The sequence below is a fragment of the Ctenopharyngodon idella genome, chromosome 1, assembly GCF_019924925.1.
Source record: "Ctenopharyngodon idella isolate HZGC_01 chromosome 1, HZGC01, whole genome shotgun sequence".
In the NCBI taxonomy this organism is placed as follows: domain Eukaryota; kingdom Metazoa; phylum Chordata; class Actinopteri; order Cypriniformes; family Xenocyprididae; genus Ctenopharyngodon; species Ctenopharyngodon idella.
In genome coordinates, this window is record NC_067220.1 from 1,290,798 (window position 1) to 1,304,536 (window position 13,739).

Consider the following 13,739-nt stretch of genomic DNA (forward strand, 5'->3'; position numbering starts at 1 on the left):
CAATTTACCTTTGAATGCTGCGCGCTCTCCGTGGGCGTGGCCGCATTAGTGGATAATGAGATGACTCACGAAGGACTGACGTCTCTTTTCAAACAGATTACATAAACAGAGAATATTTGTTTTTAAATGATTTAAAACCTGACATTTCAACATTTCTTTAGACATATGTCTCATGTTTGTGTGATATTCATTAAGTTACAGTTAATTTTCTAAAGACTATCAGAATGCACTTCATTGAGAAAGAGACTGCAGCTCGCGCATAATGTTAGTTTTCTTTATTTTGCAAAAAGCACAACATTTTGTTTTTACTGTGAGTGTACACAAATAAAAAAAGACATTCCACAGTTTTTAATAATGTATAACTCTTATTCGCCATTGGTCTGCTGCAGAGGCTTGATTCAACAGCAAGTATAGAGGATGTCGTTGTAGTCTCAGGGGTCAGCAAGGAGATGAATAGGCAGTCAACCCCGCCCGTTTTGGTGGCCTGAAAAGCCATTTGCCTGTGCAGGTGCACAGACGTGAACAAATCAGACTTCAGTATTTCGGAGAAAACAGAGTTTCTCCATAAGCGTCACGAAAACTCTGACGCAATGCAAGTTTGCGGTGAATCAAAATTTAAACTGACAGATCAGAGAGAAAGATTTTCTGTGAGTAATCAATTAAATTTAGACCTGTGTCTCACACAAAGCAGTGATTTAACTAATGGTTGTGCCGAGGCTCGTGAAACTTTTGCAGTATCTTAACAAAATCGATCAACAGTGTTAAATGACTATGATAAATTATCGAATGCCTCCTTATACATCATATAAATAAGGCAAGGCAAGGCAATTTTATTTTTAGAGCACATTTCATACACAATGGTAATTCAAAGTGCTTTACATAAAGAAGAACCAAATACATAATAATTAAAAATGGTACGCATAAGAAATAAAAATAACAGTAAAAACAGGGAATACCACTATCTGGATGGAAGAGTTAGGAAATTTCAGGGAGTTTTTTGCTGTTCGTCAGAGCGGATCTAAACGGATCTATCCATCATAAGAACATTAAACATTTTACTCTATAACTTGCTGAAAACCAGACGCCAACAAGTGAAGTCAAGTCATCTTCATTTATATAGCGCTTTTTACAATACAGATTGTTTCAAAGCAGCTTCACAGTGATAATAGGAAAATTATGGACAGAGATTATTTTGGCTTTACAGCAGCTCTAGGAAAAAGTTATTTTCGAGTTAGTAGGTTTTTGTAGGTTTTTGATTGAATCACTTCCGTTGTAAACATTGTTAATTACTAACTTAGGGGCTGCTTAAAAAGACAACTTTTTTTTCTTTCTTTCTTTCTTTCTTTATTTATAAAGCTCTTTCACACAACTACTAGTTGATCCAAAGTGCTGTACAATACAGGTAGAATAAAATGAATAAGAGACAACAAAACATTGAAACACAACATAACAATACGATTTACATAGCTAGATAAAAGCCTGACGTAAGATGATTTTTTAAGCCGGCATTTAAATACAGGCAGAGAAGGTGCAGCTCTAATAGAGGCTGGTAACTTGTGCCATAGACTAGGACCAGCAACAGCGAAGGCTCGATCACCTCTGCAATGGAACCTAGATCTAGGAACAGTGAGGAGACCAAGATTACTGGATCTTAAGGACCTATTTGGTTTATAAAGAAAGATTGCCTCGGAGAGATATGGTGGGGCTTGATTGTGCAAGGATTTGTAAACAAAAGTTAAGATTTTAAAACTAATTCTAAATTTAACTGGTAACCAGTTTAGTGAAATAAGAAGGCGAGATGTGGTCGAACTTTCGTCTTCCTGAAATCAGTCTTGCAGCAGCATTTGGACCATCTGTAAACACACTATAGAAGACTGACTTATACCATAGTAAAGTGAATTACAGCAATCTAGACAAGATAGAACAAACAAGTGAATAATCTGTTCAAACTGTTTAACAGAGAGTAATGATTTGTTTTTGATAAACGCCGTAAGTGGAAAAAAACATGATTTGACCACTGCACTAATTTGTTTCTCAAAACCCAGGTTGCAATCAAAAAGAACACCAAGATTTTTGGCACAAGGTGTAAGGTAGGAGGAGAGATGACCAAAATGAGGGACACAGTCTCGATATGACTTTGAGCCGAACAGAATGATTTCGGTTTTGTTCTCGTTTAACACTAAGAGATTCTGCTTTAACCATATTTGTAATTCGTTTATACAATTCAACAGAGGACCTAAAAAATCTTTACTTTTATGCTGCAAGGGAAAGTAAAGCTGAGTATCATCCGCATAAAGGTGGAATGACACTCCGTATTTCTCAAAAGATAGCACCTATTTGCAGCATGAATATAGAAAATAAAACTGGAGCAAGAATTGAGCCCTGTGGCACCCCACAAGCAAGTGGGTGTGAGGACGAACTATGTTGGCCAATAGAAACATTAAAGCTTCTGTTAGTTAAAAAAGATTGAAACCAGTTCAATACCTTTCCCTGTAGTCCAACACAGATCTCCAACCTGGAAATCAAGATGTTGTGGTCAACCATGTTCGTAATGTCTGCAAATTAAAGGATTAGTTCACTTTCAAATGAAAATTAGCCCAAGCTTTACTCACCCTCAAACCATCCTAGGTGTATATGACTTTCTTCTTTCTGATGAACACAATCGCAGAAATATTAATAAATATCCTGAAGCATCCGAGCTTTATTATGGCAGTGATAGGGTTCAATGAGTATGAGCTGAAGAAAGTGCCTCCATCCACATCCATCCATCATAAACGTACTCCACACAGCTCTGGGGGGTTAATAAAGGCCTTCTGAAGCAAAGCGATGCGTTTGTGTAAAAAAATATCAATATTTACTAAGTCATGAAGTAAAACATCTAGCTTCTGCATATTCAACTCTTGCAGTTCACAAAGCTTACGCCTTCCCTATTCAACTTACAGAAAATGTGTAACTGACACGATGCCAGTTTATATTTTCTTCGTAACTTCAATATGGAAGGTGGTCTGGCGGAAGCTAGATGTTTTACTTCATAACTTGTTTAAATATGGATATTTTTTTACACAAATGCATCACTTCTCTTCAGAAGGCCTTTATTAACCCCCAGAGCACGTGGAGAACGTTTATGATGGATGGATGTGGATGGAGACACTTTCTTCAGCTCATACTCAGTGAACCCTATCACTGCCATTATAAAGCTCGGATGCATCAGGATATTTATTAATATTTCTCTGATTGTGTTATCAGAAAAGAAGAAGTCACTTACACCTAGGATGGCTTGAGGGTGAGTAAAGCTTGGGCTGATTTTCATTTCAAAGTGATCTAATCCTTTAACCCAGTCTGTACACTCCCATTTCTCTCTAATCATCACCGTATTTTTCAGATTTCTCTTTGTTCAACATCATTTCTATATGTTCGACTCTGCTGCTGATTGGAGGATTCACTGTGACTGAGTGTTTATTAAGATGAGGTGATGCTGTCCTTCATGAACACACACTGATTATAACTACTACAGACTAACACAAAAACCGTTTATGAATAGTCTTTTTCCAAATGAGGACATCCAAAATGTCTTCAAAGGGACGTTTTGTCAGATGCAGGTTATAAACAACTTTTAACCCTTACTTTTTACCTTCATCATTCTTTAAAATCTGATAAACATCACATATTAAATATATAAGCTAAGCCTTTTAAAATCTTTCTGGTCACAAAGTTTCTCATGAAGTCTGGAGGTGTTTTTGTGTTTGTGTGACGATCAGTCCAGCTCAAAGCCACAGAAAACAGGTGAAGGTTCAGAGTTTCAGTTCAGTTTAACTGAAGATCAAACAGACTCACTCAGGAAACCCACAGAGAAAAGAGAGAGAGATGATGAACATCATTTGTCAAGACTAATATTTGCCTTGTTGTTACTGAAGATGTTCCATAATTAAAATATAAATAATTAGTTGGACTGATGGATTCACTCTGTTTGTAAATTAATGGTTTAATGATTAAATGAAACTATAAAATGTACTTAAATATCAACTATATAAACTATTTATCAAACTAGATGTTTTATAAAGGTCATGTGAGCAGTTCGTGCTCGTGCAAAACTCGCCCCTGTAGTGTGTTTGTAAAGTTTTGGGTTTTTAACATGTGGTCAGTGTGATGAAGGGAAACTAACATGACAAGCTCTTGTGCTTTTCTTTTGCTCTATTTATATTCTGATGGTCAAACCAGCCTTCAGCCTGCTGCAGGTGTGAGAAAAACAGGAAACGGTTTCGTAGCAACGATAGAAACAAACTTTCCACTCCATAAAGATATAATTTATAGTATATACACAATTATTCCTTTTTTTTTGTTCAGGACAACTGAAAAAAACAAGGTTTTTCGAGGTCACAGTGTTTTCTGCTGCATGTACAATAACTTTGGTTTTTACAACATCACAGAGAGGAACAAGTTCAAAACTATTTTTGTTACGAACTGCAGTCATGAATATGCGTCTTATAAAATGTCTGCTTGCTTTTCAAATGTTACAAGTTCTGCCAGAACGACTGTTTGGACCTTTTTTCTGTCTCAGGAGAAAATTAGCTTTTAATTTCAGACTTCTGATTGAATCCTTTGGCTCCATCTAGTGGTAAATCTGAGGTAATGTCTGATTTCTTGGTTTTATTTCAGTGAACTTTAGTTGTATTGTATGGCAGTTGATAGGTGTAGGTGGATTTTTTTATTATCATTATTATTATTCTTTTGTTCTGTTTTGATGAATTATAAATGGCACTGATTTACACGCTTCATTAATTTTGAAATCTCAGAGTCAATCTGAAGGAATTAAACACTGGCATAATATGTGATAATTACATGGACTCATTATTCATGTAGATGTTTTAACAACCAAAGTTGAAGATAAAGCAAAGGAAGCAGATGAAGTCAAGTCTCAGCATTTCACTCTTTGTTCAGTTTGTGTTGTTAAACTGTCATCAGTGATGCTGAAGTTTGATTGACAGCTGCTGTCTGTGGTGCTGAATCCACAACTGCCTGTTAAAGAGACAGAAGCAGCAATCAGACTCAGACTTCAGCTGATGAGCCTCTGATGATCTGAAATCTATATTATCTTATTTGTATATGATATATATTTTGTATCTTTAGCATTTTTGTTATGGTACATTATTTCAACCTTCTGTTTTGAATTATTACCTTATTATCCACTTTATTTTGCAGCGCAGAAGTAAGCTGTTTTCTGTGAATGTGCGAAACTTCCTCGCTCACTCTTATATGTTAAAAATAAGGTGGATAGAGAACATGAAAACCTGTATGAGCTCTCAGTATCAGACACTATAATCTGTTCTCTACACAACCTTTCCAAATAAACTGATTTATAATTTGCTGATTTATGTAATGTGTCACTGATGGTCAGTAATTCAGCATAAGAAGTGTAATGTGATGTCTATGAGAACAGGAGCTCATCTGAACAGACTGTGAATGTGTTTGTGTGTGGTGATGAATCTCAGTCATGTGCTGCAGATCAGCTGCTGTCCGCGGTGCTGAACATCTGAACGACTCTCTTCCACCTAGCAGGAGATCACACTGACATTTTACTCTTAAAAATATGGTCAACCTGTTTTCCCCCTCTGGCTGTTGACAGTATTTTCTGATTTATGGATGATAAAAAAAAGAGAAATCCAAAACACACTCTGTAAAAACCTTTAACTTTTGGAAATATATGCAAATGTGTGCATATTTAATTATATAATACTCCATTTGCAAATTTAAAAATGTCAGAAAACTTGTAATACAAAGTAGTGTACTGTTATTAATCATGTCATGTTCTCTGTGTTTGTCTGTCTTCAATCTTTGTAGTCTGTTGTAGTTTTTCATGTTGATTTCTCCTTGATCGTCTCCCCCAGGTGTGCCTTGTTACCTATTCACAGTATATTCCTGTAGGCTACTTTCTCAGAAATGACAAATATCACCCTGAATGCATTGTTTTATACGGTATATTACTGTTTTAATGGAAAACAGAATGTTGCTGTTGAAATTTGGCCTTTTTTTACAGCAGTTTTTTACAGTGTATGTTTTGCTGCATTAGGTAAAGCAATGGTTATTTATTATTCGAACATGGTCGCCATCCCAAATCATGCATATGCTTGCCTGTTCAAATATTGGTTTGTGATCATAGCCACCTTAACAACAAGAGCGTTTATGCTGGGATGTGTAGGTTATTGATAAGCAACATGCCTAACTATTTCATGACATTCTATTTAAATGTGTTTTTAAGGAGGAATCGCATCTAGCCTTTACCCTAGAGTTGGTTCACCCTCCGCCTATGCCTCCTTGATATATGAATTATGTCAGTTGTATGGGGGATATTTTGTACTACAGTATATCTACAGAGGCTTGTGATTGTTTTTGTTGAGAGGATACTTTGTTCTAATATTTCTGTTTTATTGTGTATTTGTTGTATTTTAAAATGTTGTTTTACTGTATGGCTGCTACATTGGCCAGGTCTCTCTTGTAAAAGAGATTTTAATCTCCATGAGACTTCCTGGTAAAATAAAGGTACATAAAAAATAATCTTGTGTTTTAGAATTTTCTTTATGTTTTTGTTTTAACCCTTTATTTTAAATTATTTTAAAGGGGACCTATAATGCCCCTTTCACAAGATGTGATATAAGTCTCTGGTGTCTCCAGAATGTGTCTGTGAAGTTTCAGCTCAAAATACCCCACAGATCATTTATTATAGCTTGTCAAATTTGCCCCTATTTGGGTGAGCAATAACACACCGTTTTTGTGTGTGTCCCTTTAAATGCAAATGAGCTGCTGCTCCAGAAGAGGGCGGAGCTTTAACAGATTCAAACAACACTGTTACTGACTGTGATAAATTATGAAATGCCTCATGATACAGTGTATACATTAGTATATTAAACATTGTACTCTAAAACTTGTGAAATATAAAAAGGACTCGAACATTAGGCCTATATCAACCTATATGTACATTTTGTGAAAGAAATGTGAATACTGCATGCGAAACTTGCCCCCACAATGCAATGGGATGATTGCCAGGTCTTTAAAAATGTGTTAAATGATATTCCTGAAAAAAATTCCTTAGTTTCATTTAAATAGAGACAACAAAACATTGAACTAATACATGGTCTGAAAAGATTTCTTGAGAGCATCAACTTGTCTGAGACTGAAAACACAAACACAAATGTCTTATTCACACCTCTGGCTCCATCTAGTGGTAAATATTTGTTAATGCCTGTTAAACTTGTTGGTTTTTGTAAACAGTCTTTGTGTAGGTTATGGTGTGGTAGTTGATAGAGTAGATGCTTGTTTCTTATTCTTCTGTTCTGAATAATTATAACTGATTAAAATGAAAGAGTCAATCTGGAGGAATTAAACACTGGATTAATATTTGATAATTACATGGACTCATTGTTCATGTAAATGTTTTTAAAATCAAAGTTAAAGAAGAAGGAAACAGATGAAGTCAAGTCTCAGCATTTCACTCTTTGTTCAGTTTGTGTTGTTAAACTGTCATCAGTGATGCTGAAGTTTGATTGACAGCTGCTGTCCGTGGTGCTGAATCCACAACTGCCTGTTAAAGAGACAGAAGCAGCAATCAGACTCAGACTTCAGCTGATGAGCCTCTGATGATCTGAGGAGTGAAAGACCAGAAACACTGCAGACACAATGAGATGTTCAGATCTGAATACATTTGCCTTCTAAGGCTACGTTCACACTGTCAGTCCAAATCCGATTATTTGTGTATCCGATTGGAATCTGATCTAAAATTATTGACCTCCACATTGTGTATCAACTGTTCAGATGTGATTTGTGTGTCCATCCCACTCTTTCGTTAACAGGAATATCTGCATTGGTTTCTATGGCAGTGATGTTGTGTTGGTAAGTATACACCAAAAACAACAACAACAAACGCAACATGGAGAGGTTTGCAATACAGATGTTGTCTTATTTACAACATGACATTGTGCAGCCGCTGCAACACAACCTTGTTTCTGCAGCGACTTTCAGCATGTTTTCTATAACAACATCTGATGTTTATGTTTTACGTGGCGTGAGAAAGTCACGTAAACTATACGTGAAAACTGATCAGATCAGACTGGAAGGGATTTACAGAAATACGATTTCATGTTCTTCGCATTTCATGTTCTTTTTTGCCGTTCACACGTGCTAAATCTGATTGGATGTCTTTCATATATGCTCAAAAATAGGATTTGGACTGCCAGTCTGAGCGTAGCCTTAGAGCACAAGTTACAACACTGATGGAAGTTCATATGGCCACAGGATCAGCTTCATATTTGGATCAATGTAAACGTATGATATTATTTTTATATTCATGAAGTATTTAACCTGCAAGTCAAATCATGCCTGTTTCCTCCTAATAAAAAAATGTTAACGATTCTTAAAGCTGATAAAGATTTACTTAAAGAAACTTAAATGTCAAAACATTTTTCTTTTTATTTCCTTGAGTCACAGGAAGATGATACTGTTTAATAAAGACATGAAGTTGCTCAGTATGTTTCTGTGAGAGTGGATCAGCCTTTGTAACTCAACATTTCCTGATTTGTGAATTATGTCAGAGTTAACCTTTCATTTTTAATTATTTTAATATTAAAGCTGCCTTGTAAGTTTACTAAGGCCCCCTATTGACACATTACATGTACATTATACTGTCGCCCTCTAGTGGAAGATTTAAATAATGCTGATCAATTATCTTCAGTGTCATTTGTCCTTATATAGAGAAGATGAAACCTGTATGATCTCTCAGTATCAGACACTGTAACCTCCACTAGGTGGCGCTCTTTCAGTGTGATTAATGTAATATTCAGTCAGTGCTGATGGTGGGAGGGGCCAGTAAAGCTGCTCATTACTGATAAAGAGCTGAATAAAGAGGAAGTAACTAAAGCAGACAGATGTAGAGACAGAGAGATTCACACAGAGAACATTCAGCATAAAGAAGACTGAACTCAACTCACAATGAAGATCCTCCTCATCTTCTTCACTTTCTACCTGATCTCAGGTCAGAGCTTTTCTCTTTCATCACTGCAGTAATGATGCTGTTTTCTGTTCATGAGGTTTCTGATCACAGTATCAATCTGATTGACAGGTGCAGTGAGATGCTTTAGTGTCACTGGATATTCTGGAGGAAGTCTTCTTGTTGATTCTGGAAGGTCTTCATCCAATAACAGATATCAATATCTGCAAAAACAAAACACCCAGGGAAGATGGAATATAATAATAGAGAATAATAAACACGATCAATGGATTAATAAAGAAAGATTTACTCTGTATGTCAACACAAACAGACACATCATGCTTTTCATCAGAGAACTGAACCTACAGGACTCTGGGAGATACCGGATTGGGCTTTCAGGTTCAGAGGATATTGAAATACATTTGAATGTGAAAGTTGGTGAGTAATTTTGACATGAAATACAAATGGGGCAGAATATACAATTTAATGAATAGAATATTTGGCAACACCTCCAGATTTACAGTAGGATTTCAATTCTGATGTTAAACGATGGGTTTCCAAAAAAAAAACATTAACTGATGCTAATTTATACAGCTTGGAATGTTAAAAATGTATTTCTAAAAGTATACATAGAAATTAAGATTAATCTAGATTTATAAATGCTGGAAAAAACAGCATTGTTCACTGTGAGCTCATTTAATGCACTGACTATGTTAAGAAATGAAAGTGTTTTGTGTTACCAGTTAACTTAGCTGACAAACATTCTCCTTTGGTTGATGTTTTGTGCTTTGATGAACTAATATCATTTGCATCCAAATCGCACCTTCATTTACCAATTACATGTACGTAGTTTGCAGGTCAGGTATTCTGCTTCAAAACGGTCTGAAAGGAAAAGGCAAAGGAAATTTTGCGCAATTTGTCCATGATTTACATTTTCACTTTGGGCACTGTAAAGAGATCCACCATCCGTTCCTGCTCAGCGCTTCTTTCAGTGGTCAGTTTACACTGAACGCATTTATGCAGGTGAAAAAGAGGCGAGGGCGCATATGAGACTCGTTATTTTCTAAAGTTTGACTTATTTTAACTTGATATCTTTAAAACGTGGTGGTTAAAGACATCAGTGTAAAACATGTTTACAAAGAGAAACTATTTCAAAGCAGTGCAGTGGAACACAAGTTTCTTTGTGAATTCACAATCACCATATTATTACTGATGCTGATTGAGAAACAGTTTGACCAACAGCATTTAGGCATCGTACACGACTATAGAGAGCACGTCAAAATGGAAAAAAGACAAATCTTGGCCATATGAGGTTATTTAGAAATTGCTTTTTAAGAGAAAGTATGGTCACCCTAGTTATATGTCCAGCACCCTCCTCAAAACTGCTAAACAAAATATCATTATATAAAAATGTTCTATTATTTGTAAATGACAGATTCATGCTGTAACAAGACAAAGAGAGTGGAGGTGAAGAATGGAAGGGCTGCTCTCTTCAAATGTGAATATTCACAGCATCATATTAATGATGAGAAGATAATCTTCAAAGAAGGAAAAGACTCCATTGAGACGATTTACAGCACATGGAGTAAGAACAAGAGGTTCAGTATGTCTGATAAAAGAGATCAACAATTGATGACTGTGATAATTACTGCTGTGAGACCAGATGATGGAGGAGTTTATTTATGTGGAGTTTGGATCAACAGACACTCGTACAGTTACTCCATTATTAATACTGTTCATCTACATATTATTATGAGTGAGTACACTGTAGATATGTCTAGATGTTACCTTCCATTGCTATAACCAAATACAGTCATGTTGAATTAGTCATTCTTAATAAAATATTTGACTTGAATAAAATCAAATCGATAAGATGTTATAGTTTGATGTACATATAAAGTGATATTTGTGATTGACAGCTAAAGTGGGCGTGTCTAGAGTGAGCGGATACTCAGGAGGTCGTATGATGATCAAGTGTGAACATCCTCAATACAAAACCAAGACAAAATACATCTGTAAAGAATCAGATGGATGTTCAGAGAGGAAGAATCCAGGAGTTCAGGATGAATGGATGGAGAACGGAGATGTTTCTTTATATGACGACACCAGAGCAGGAGTCTTGATGGTGTTTTTTAGAGAGCTGAAAGCTGCAGATGCAGGAACATACAGGTGTGGAGTGAATGTGTCTCACTATACTGAGAGCTTCACTGAACTTCAGCTGAACGTCACAGATGGTGAGGAACATGAAATACTTTCTCTCTCCTGTTTTATCTGATCTGATTTTTATTTAATTGTTTTATTTTATAGATGCAAAATATCCAAAGACAGAGACTAAATCTGCTTGTCTTGATGGAGAAGTCAACATTACCTGTCAGATCCCAGAGCAACATAAAGTTCATTTCTGCAAAGAGGTTGATGATCACATCTGCTCATCTAAAGCGACAGAAATGAGTCCTTCATCTGAGAGAAATGAAGAGAGAGTTTTTACAGTGAGCATCAGTAATGTGAGCGTGAGAGATGCTGGAGTTTACTGGTGTGGAGCAGAAACCAGAGACACACATTTGACCTTCATCTCCCTGACCACCAAAATTCAGCTCAACCTCATCAGTGAGTGAATTCAGATGATTTCATTGTAGTAAATACAGTATATACAGAATCATGTGTGTTAAATGTCTGTGTTTGTTTGTTTGCAGTGGCTCCAGTAGTGAGACGTGAAGGAGAATCTGCTGAGATCATCTGCCCTTATGATTCAATCTATAAATCAAAGTCAAAGTCTCTCTGTAAGGGAAGTGCTCCACTAGAGATAGAAATACTCTCAATGAAGAGAAAGAGACCAAGACTGACAGATTGACTCTGAATGATGACGTCACTGCAGTGTCTTCACTGGGACCATCACTGGACTGACAGCAGAGGATGCTGGGAAATACTGGTGTGCAGTGACATTAGAGAGAGACGTGAATTATCTTTACACTCATCTGATCGTCATCATGAACGAGGGTGAGGAAGGTTTATCATCTGAATATGTGAAACTATGGCTGTGAATTGATGTTCTTATATTTCTAATCATTTCCAGAGCTGAACTTGACTAAGTATGAAGGAGACGACATGTCAATCCAGTGCAAACATCATGATGAACATCAGAAACTCTTCTGCAAAGCACATGAACCCTCCATGTGTGTGAAGGATGGAGTTTCATTGGAGACGATCAGAGATGATCGATTCTCTTTCAGTGATGAAGCTTCTACTGGAGTCTTTACTGTAAACATCACTGATCTGAGAGAAGAGGATTCTGGGATATACTGGTGTGGAGCTCACATCATCACTAAAGTGCATTTAACTGTCAACAAGGATAAGAATAAAGGTAAGAGTTTAATTTATTTGCATTGTCAAATATGGACACTCGAACAATTAGTCAGTCTGACTTTAATATACATTATTACTTTTGTTGCTCTTAAATTGGATGCACTGAAACTTCTGTTCAATTATTTCATTCAACTAAGTAGATATTAATATAATATAATATCCTCACTAGATAAAATTATTGACCTATACTGCACATTTGTTCTTTCACCAAAACAAATTCCTTGTATGTGCAAACATATAAAGCTCTTTCTGATTCTGACATCTGGATCTCTGGATTTTTATGGCACTTTATTCCAAACCTGTATTCTTTATGTATTTTCACAATTTTGAGTGTTTTCGTGATTCCTGATAATCTCATGTAGAAAAACTCCATATACTTCCTCTATTGCTTATGAAAACTTTGCATCTCATTTTCTGACATTGCTCAGGGGGTGCACAGGAGGTGTTTAGTGTTTGTGGTGAAGAGGGTGTTTTCATTTCATGTCAAAACCACAGAAATGAGCTGAAGGTTCAGAGTCTCAGGTTAATGTGACTGTGAAGAATTAACGGTCTTTATTCAGGAAACCCACAGTGAGACTAGAGGTCGACTGATATGGGTTTTTCTCTGGCCGATGCCGATATGTGCTGCCAATTTTTTGGTGGATTTTCTTATTTTCCCTTCATCTCAAAAAATCTTACAGTTAAGTAATAAGAAGTGATACAGAAAATTGCTTAAAAATAAACATTTATTGAACAACATAAACCTCTCCAATCAGTGCACTTGTAATATTTAAATAAAAAAGAAATAATGTATTCATATATATTAAATACACAAAACAGGTAATCAAAAATCTAGACCATGTCAAATAAACCATAGTAGCTAGCCATAATTCCATAAGTAATAATACATGGCTCAACTTTTTAACGCACCTGCTCAAAACTGTTCTGAAGCATGCTTTTTGTTCATGTTTGGTCTGACAGACACTGCTATAAGTCACACAACAAGGCCATAATCTGGCCAAAAAATAAAGTGATAACAAAATATAAAGAGTTCAACTCATATTACACAGCCTGATTCTCATATCTCTATATCCAACCCACAGACACATTTAATGAGGAAAGTTAACATCCACGTTTCAGCCTTAAGTTTCTGAATTGCACGTGTTTCTACTTTCACATGCAAATGACTTGTTGCACTTATGAAAAGCATGGTCGGCATCAATTCTAGTAGGCTACAGTGTAATTATGCTTTCAAAACAGTCTGTTTTCCCCTGCCGTCTTTAGTTGAAGCTGTGTGTGAACAAGGCACGGCTGCAGAGTCTGAGTTATGCCACTTTTCCACTGAATTTAACTGGAACAATTTGTCCCAGGAACTTTTTTCCCCCAGACCTGTTGCTGTCTGCGTTTCCATCGCGATCTA

General features: G+C 36.2%; 1 protein-coding gene and 2 long non-coding RNA genes across 15 annotated transcripts in view; 2 read left to right on the top strand and 1 right to left on the bottom strand.

The window, feature by feature from the left end:
* Window positions 1-13,739, bottom strand: part of LOC127508732 (uncharacterized) — a 488,047-nt gene that overhangs the window by 310,977 nt on the left and 163,331 nt on the right. The window lies entirely within an intron of this gene.
* Window positions 1-13,739, top strand: part of LOC127500999 (uncharacterized) — a 385,015-nt gene that overhangs the window by 229,794 nt on the left and 141,482 nt on the right. The gene's annotated exons all lie outside the window — the stretch shown is intronic.
* LOC127508817 (uncharacterized) overlaps window positions 1-13,739 on the top strand; it is a 47,367-nt gene that overhangs the window by 22,702 nt on the left and 10,926 nt on the right. The window contains exon 2 of the long non-coding RNA XR_007928945.1: window positions 11,147-11,211. This is a non-coding gene — a long non-coding RNA (uncharacterized LOC127508817). The remainder of the gene's footprint in view (window positions 1-11,146; window positions 11,212-13,739) is intronic.